The following is a 7,876-nucleotide window of genomic DNA, read 5'->3' on the forward strand; positions in this document are numbered from 1 at the left end:
ATTCATTTCTTGCCTTGACAGCTTCACGCCACTGGCATTTACTGGATGTTTGTAACCATCCATTAGAAGATCCCATAGATCACCATCTAGACCCAGAAAATAACTTTCCAGTTTATCTTTCCAGTATTCAAAGTTTTCACCATCAAATACCGGCGGTCTAGTATAACCATTGTTTCCGTTGTATTGCTCAGCAGAGCCAGATGTAGATGCAGGTGTAGATGTAGACTTTCCACTTTCATCAACCATCTTTTAAATGAAGCGTTTTTCTCTTCCTGAATCTTTTCTAAACACGGTTAAGTGCTTGCACCTTAGAACCGGCGCTCTGATGCCAATTGAAGGATAGAAAAACACTTAGAAAGGGGGGGATTGAATAAGTGTGACTTTAAATCTTGGACGATAAAAATAAAATGCACAATTATTTTTATCCTGGTTCGCTGTTAACTAAGCTACTCCAGTCCACCCCCGCAGAGATGATTTACCTCAACTGAGGATTTAATCCACTAATCGCACGGATTACAATGGTTTTCCACTTAGTCCGCAACTAAGTCTTCCAGAGTCTTCTGATCACACACTGATCACTCCAGGAACAACTGCTTAGATACCCTCTAAGACTTTTCTAGAGTCTACTGATCAACACGATCACTCTAGGCTTAGTTCACTCCTAAGACTTCCCTAGAGTATTCTGATCAACACGATCACTCTAGTTACAAACTGCTCAGCCAACTGCTAAGACTTCCTAGAGTATACTGATCACACTGATCACTCTAGTTCCTTACAACTTAATGTAATTCTAAGAGTTTACAAATGCTTCTTAAAAGCGATAATCACAACTGTGATATTTCTCTTAACGTTTAAGCTTAATCTCACTAAAATATTACAACAGCAATGTAGTGAGTTGATGAAGATTCTGAGTTTAGATTTGAACAGCGTTTCAGCAAGTTTGATATAAGTTGTTTTGGTGCAGAAATGTTAACCTTGCTTCTCATCAGAACTTCATATTTATAGGCGTTGAGAAGATGACCGTTGAATGCATTTAATGCTTTGCGTGTTCCGTACAGCATTGCACTTAATGTTATACGCTTTTGTCAACTACCTCGAGCCTTGTTCACGCTGTGTCTACTGACGTAGCCTTTAGTAGCTTTTAACGTTCCTTTTGTCAGTCAGCGTAGTCTGCCACCTGTACTTCCTTCTGATCTGATGTTTGTGAATACGACGTTTGAATATCATCAGAGTCAAACAGCTTGGTGCATAGCATCTTCTGATCTTCTGACCTTGAAGTGCTTCTGAGCGTGATACCATCTTCTGATCTTCAGTGCTTCTGATCTCATGTTCTTCTGATGCTTCCATAGACCCATGTTCTGATTCTGCTTCGACCATCTTCTGATGTCTTGCCAGACCATGTTCTGATGTTGCATGCTGAACCATTTGAGATACAACTTCTGAGCGCTGAATTATGCGTACTCTTTATATATTTCCTGAAAGGGAAATTGCATTGGATTAGAGTACCATATTATCTTAAGCAAAATTCATATTATTGTTATCATCAAAACTAAGATAATTGATAAGAACAAATCTTGTTCTAACACCAATTCTTAGAACAATGAATCATAAGAATCCATTGTTTTGCCTCTCTATGTTTTTATCACTAGGATTTCACCACAATAAATTTTATACAAAAGGGGCTGAAAATAGCCTATTATAAGTGTCACGAGGGGAATATTGTGTATGTGATGAAACATAAGAATGCACAGTGATCCCCCAGGATGCACTGCATTTTTAATAGATGCATTGTGCTCGCGCAAAAACTCAAATTGATTATTAAGCCAATCACCAAAGAATCGGTGTAAACAATTAAAATATTTTAATTAAATAATTAATTGAAAATTCATGAAGTACAATTTTGTGGTTTCCATAACATAGTTATAAATCTTCAATAATACATTAAATAATTACTGGAGTGTAATACTTTCAACTATACATTAAATAATTAATGGAGTGTAAATAAATAAAGCATTGTTGTGTGGCTTCCATAGCATAGTGGTAGTGCGTTCCCTTCGTAAGGGAAAGGTCGTGAGTTCAATCCTCACTGGGAGCTAACATTTATCCATAATTTTATATTATTTTTCTAAATTATAAAATAAAAATACATAGTATACATATCATTCAATTAATATACTTTAATGATCCATTAATTAATAAGGTAAATATTGGCAGTGCCTTTGTCACCAACTTTTCAACCAATTTTTTTTAAGCAAAGGAAAATATATAAAATCAAAAGAAGAACAACAAGCTGAGGGGGCATAAACCTTACCCAACAACTACAAGATCAACCTAAAAAGAAGTAATACATCAAATAAACAAAAGTGATAAAATAAACTGGACAAAAGTTCAGTTAATGAAACCATATACTTAAAGACGAAATACACATAACACAAACCAGTGAACCCAACGCGGGGAATAAAACTAGATTGCAAAAGAAAAATGTGTATAAGTCTCTGTTAGGTGCCAAATTGTGTTTATATTTAGTTTAATTAATGGCACCTTTCGACCGTTTTTATCGGATATTCGTACAATTCCCTGAAGTTTTAGATAATTATTTATGGTTTATAATATTAAGCTTTCATTTTATGTTAATATGTGTTTTAGTTATGATTTTGTAGGTTTTAGCCAATTTTGGGGAAGTTTGGAGCTTGTTTTGAGCTTTGCAAGAGAGTGCCTGGCAGAAGTATGCGCGCGTCGCGCTGGGATGTGGGCGCGTCGCGCCCTGGGCAAGATATTTTGGAGCTTCCAGACAGAGAGTTGCGCGCGTCACGCGCATGGGCGGTTTATAATTTTAAGTGTATTGGCGCGAAGCGCGCTGGAGGGCGCGACGCGCCCTGGACAGATTTCAGAAATACTATATAAAGGAGTTTTCAGATATTTTATGTTGGTTGGTTGATTTTGAGAGCTAAAGAACACTTGTGCACTGTAGCAAACAAAGAATCGAAGATTGGAAGCTTTGATCGTCGATTAATCGCCTTTGATGCTTGTTGATCTTCATCCTTTACTTCTTGAGCAAGCTACCATTTTCATGGATAGCTAAATCTCTTTTGTATCAAGATAAGATGTAATCTTCCTAGCCTTTTGTAGGTTTTTCTTGTGAATATATGTGTATGAACAAGTGATGATCAATATAGATGGTTTAGTTTGTTTATTAAAGCCTTTTCTTTGGTATAAGTGTTTGAGACATCAATATTTGTATCTAGATCTAACTTTATCATCTATCAAACTATAAATTGCAGACATGGATTTAGCGTTTGATGTTTACTTAGTATCGGTTTTAAAACGTTATTTGTATTGTTTAAACGGTGGAGAAATCGTCGGTTAAACAATACGGTAAATCTAACTATATCGTTGCGGACACGGACGATATAGGCGTCGATACGTAATTATGTTGATCGTTACCATGTTCATATACGTATATTTATAAGGAGACATACAAATTTAGGTCGATGAAATCGAATCTTGATACATTTTCTTTAACTTAGAACTTTCATTAATTTACTCTTTGCTACTAAAAGAATTGAATGACCTTTTGCAAACCCAAATTTAAAGTAACATTAACTCAAGACAAAATAGGCTATAGAACGGCGGTGATATCGCAATAATCCCTGTGGATACGATAATAACGAAAAGTACACCACAATACTCTTTCAACAAAATGGCGCCGTTGCCGGGGATTGTTGTTTAGATATTGCAAGCATTGCAATAGTTTGTTTTGTATTGAGTCTTATAATTAATATCTTGTTTCTAAATTTATTTTCCTTGTGTTTGTTAATTTGCTTGGTTAGTTTTTCAGATTACAGTTTATGCGAGGACGTGTACCTGCAGATCAACTCCTTTTTGATCCTGAGATTGAGAGGACTGCTCGTAGAGAGAATAGCAAAACTCGTAGGAGGAGACAACTAGCTAGGGAAAGAAGACAACAACAAGAGGCATCTTCTTCTTCAACTCCGGTTGAAAACTTAGTTGAGGGAGAAATGGCAGGAGAGATTCCTAATGTTCCAGCTCGAGGGCCTTGTGTTAATAGCCCTCGACTCAATGCACAATTTGCTCGTGATCAAGCCAATGGAAGAAACTCCGAGATGAAAACGGGGTTACTTCAATTACTTTATCAGAATCCTTTCACAGGGGCAGATCACGAGGATCCATTTACTCATCTAACAAAGTTCTACGAGATCGCCGGAACAATTGGTGCTCCGGAAGACCAAGAAGAACAGGTGTTCAGGAGACTTTTTCCTCATTCCTTAATTGGAAAAGCTAAGGAATGGTACCTTGATCAACCTAATAATGTCATGACAAATTGGAACGAGTTAGAAGAGAAGTTCTTGGATCGGTTCTTTCCTCACAATAGGTTCATGGAAGCGAAAACTTCTATTGCGGTGTTCTCTCAAGGGTCGAATGAATCTCTCAATGAAGCATGGGAGAGGTTCAAGTCCATGGTTAGAAAGTGCAAAGGTCATGGGTTTGATGAGTTGTCTCAAATCCATATCTTTAGAAATGGACTGCAACCTCAACCAAAAACTCTTTTAGATGCTACCGCGGGTGGTTCGTTGATGTCAAAAACTGCTGCAGAAGCGATTGCTATCATTGATAGAATGGCTTTGAATGATCATCAAGGGCAACACAACCGTAGTGCATTGCAAAGAAAACCGGGAGTTCTTGAATTGAATACTAGTGATGCAATACTTGCTCAAAACAAGTTATTGACACAACAAGTAGAATTGCTCACTCAACAAATGTCAAAACTCCCTCAACAAATCAAAGAGATAAATGGGAGCCCTTCTAAAAATCAACATGTGATGTGTTGTGAATTGTGTAGGGGTGACCATCAAACAGGTTTTTGTCCTCCACCGGGTGAAGAGGTGAATTATGTGTCTAATCCTAATCAAGGATATGGTGGAAGACAACAACAACAACCTTACAACAATAACCAAGGTTACCAACAAAGAGGTAATCAAGGTTATCAACAAGGATGGAGGCCGGAAGCGGGCCCATCGAATCGTCAAAATCCTTATCAAGGCGGTTACAATCAACAACCTCAACAAACAAAGCTTTCAATCGAGGACACTCTTAGCCAATTCATGCAATTGCAAATTGCAAGCCAAAAGAGTACGGATGCCGCAATAAAGAACCTTGAAACTCAAGTCGGGCAATTGTCAAAGCAACTTGCCGATCAAAACAAAGGTCCTTTTCCGGCTACTACACAAGAAAATCCTCGTGAGCATTGTAAGTCAATTCTAACTCGTAGCGGTAGAAATATTGATATGGGTGTAGGAGAAATAGTTGAGGAGGAAATTGTTGAGAGTGAAAAAGATAGGGTGATTGAAGTAGAAAAAAATGTTGAGGGTGATTTAGTTGAAAATGAGAAAGAGAAAGAATTAGTGGAAAAAGAAACTCTTGAGAAAGTTGTAGAAAAAGAGAGAAAAAAATTGAGTGTGAGTGAAAAGGGAAAGAAGAAGGTGGATGATTCTATACAAGTGAAGAAATTACCTTACCCTCCCGGTCCGTCAAAGAAAGAAGATGCAAAGCACTATGCTCGGTTCTTGGATATTTTTAGCAAGTTGCAAATTAATGTTCCTTTTTCCGAAGCATTAGAGCAAATGCCGATGTATGCAAAATTCATCAAAGACATCATCACTAAGAAGAGAAGATTCTTGGATCCGGAGGTAGTAACGGTGAGCTCTTGTTGTAATGCGTTAATTCAACGCACTACTCCGATAAAATCGAATGATCCTGGGCGGGTAACCTTACCGGTGTCTATTGGAAATGTTCACATAGGCAAAGGTTTGGTAGATACCGGTTCTAGCATTAATTTGATCCCATTGTCTATGGTGAGAAGATTAGGAATCAACGATTTGAAGCCGACAAGAATGACGTTATCATTAGCAGATAAATCCACAGCTCATCCTCATGGAGTTGCGGAAGACTTGCTTGTCAAGGTTGACAAATTTTGGTATCCTGTTGATTTTATTGTCATAGACATGGAAGAAGATCCTGAGATTCCATTGATCTTAGGAAGGCCTTTTATGAAGACGGCCCGAATGATGATAGATATTGATGATGGCTTAATGAAATTAAGGTACCAAGATGAAGAATTATGTCTTGATCTCTTTGAAGCCATCAAGCATCCTAATGATGAGGATGATTGTTTTAGAATCGATGCTACCGAAAGGGCTATTATGAAAGTGGAGAATCAAATGCACTTGTCGAATCCTCTTGAGAAGACTTTAATGGAAGCTCTCGAAGTTCTCACCAAAGATCAAGAGAAGGAAATTGAAGATTGCTTGAGAAATTTAGAGGCTTGTGAGGAGATGAATCCATTTGAAACTCAAATTGAAGAGTTGAAGGATGAACCTAAAGTTGAAGAGCAAAAGGTGGAGTTGAATGTGTTACCATCTCACTTGAAATACGTGTTTCTCGGTGACAATTCTACTAAGCCGGTTATCATTAATAGTGGTTTGTCTAACAAGGAAGAGCATCGATTGAAGGAAGTGTTGACAAAGAATCAAGAAGCAATAGGATGGGTTTTATCCGACTTGAAGGGTATTAGTCCGGCCTATTGTATGCATAAGATTATGTTAGAAGATGATTTTCGGCCCGTGGCACAACCTCAAAGGCGATTGAATCCAACCATGAAAGAAGTTGTTAGAAAAGAGGTTGTGAAGTTATTAGAGGCGGGATGATTTATCCCATCTCCGATAGCGAATGGGTGAGCCCGGTGCATGTGGTTCCTAAGAAGGGTGGATTGACAGTTGTGAGAAATGAGAAGAACGAGTTGATTCCTTCGAGAGCGGTGACCGGGTGGCGTATGTGTATTGATTATAGGAGGTTGAACCAAGCAACAAGAAAAGATCACTTTCCATTACCTTTTATGGATCAAATGTTAGAGAGGTTAGCCGGAAGAAATTTCTATTGTTTCTTGGATGGTTATTCGGGATACAATCAAATATCAGTGAATCCGGCGGACCACGAGAAAACTGCTTTTACATGTCCTTTTGGCGTTTTTGCATACCGAAGAATGCCATTTGGACTATGTAATGCTCCTGCAACATTTCAAAGGTGCATGCAAGCTATTTTCTCAGATTTGATCGAAAAAAGCATTGAGGTGTTCATGGATGATTTTTCTGTGTACGGGTCATCATTTGACTTGTGCTTGAAGAACCTTGATGTGGTGATGGAGAGATGCATTGAAACAAATTTGGTTCTCAACTGGGAGAAATGCACTTTCATGGTGACGGATGGGATTGTTCTTGGCCACAAGGTTTCTTCAAAGGGGCTTGAGGTCGATCCGGCAAAAATTGAAGTTATTGAAAAGCTTCCCCCTCCGGTGAATGTGAAAGGCATAAGGAGCTTCTTGGGACATGCTGGGTTCTATAGAAGATTCATCAAGGATTTCTCCAAGGTCGCAAAGCCTTTGAGTAATTTGCTCAACAAAGGTATGGAATTTAATTTTGATGAATCATGTCTAAAAGCTTTCCTAGAACTTAAAGCAAATTTGACCACCACACCCATAATTGTCGCTCCTAATTGGTCGCTTGAGTTTGAACTCATGTGCGATGCGAGTGACTATGCGGTTGGTGCGGTCTTAGGCCAAAGGAAGAACAAACAATTCCATGCTATACATTATGCGAGCAAAGTTTTAAATGAGGCACAGGTTAACTATGCCACTACCGAAAAAGAATTGCTCGCAATTGTATTTGCATTGGAAAAGTTTCGCTCTTACCTCATTGGTTCTAAAGTGGTGTGTTATACTGATCATGCCGCAATCAAATATCTTCTCACCAAGCCTGATTCAAAACAGAGGCTTATTCGGTGGATTCTTTTGCTTCAAGAA

The 7,876-nt window shown here is 38.3% G+C and overlaps 1 non-coding gene across 1 annotated transcript; it reads left to right on the forward strand.

The window, feature by feature from the left end:
• The first annotated feature begins 2,023 nt into the window (after positions 1–2,023).
• TRNAT-CGU (transfer RNA threonine (anticodon CGU)) lies at positions 2,024–2,095 on the forward strand. The gene has a single exon. It is a non-coding gene; the product is annotated as a tRNA-Thr (tRNA).
• The last annotated feature ends 5,781 nt before the right edge of the window (positions 2,096–7,876 follow it).

This window comes from Vicia villosa, linkage group LG4 (assembly GCF_029867415.1).
Source record: "Vicia villosa cultivar HV-30 ecotype Madison, WI linkage group LG4, Vvil1.0, whole genome shotgun sequence".
Lineage (NCBI taxonomy): Eukaryota > Viridiplantae > Streptophyta > Magnoliopsida > Fabales > Fabaceae > Vicia > Vicia villosa.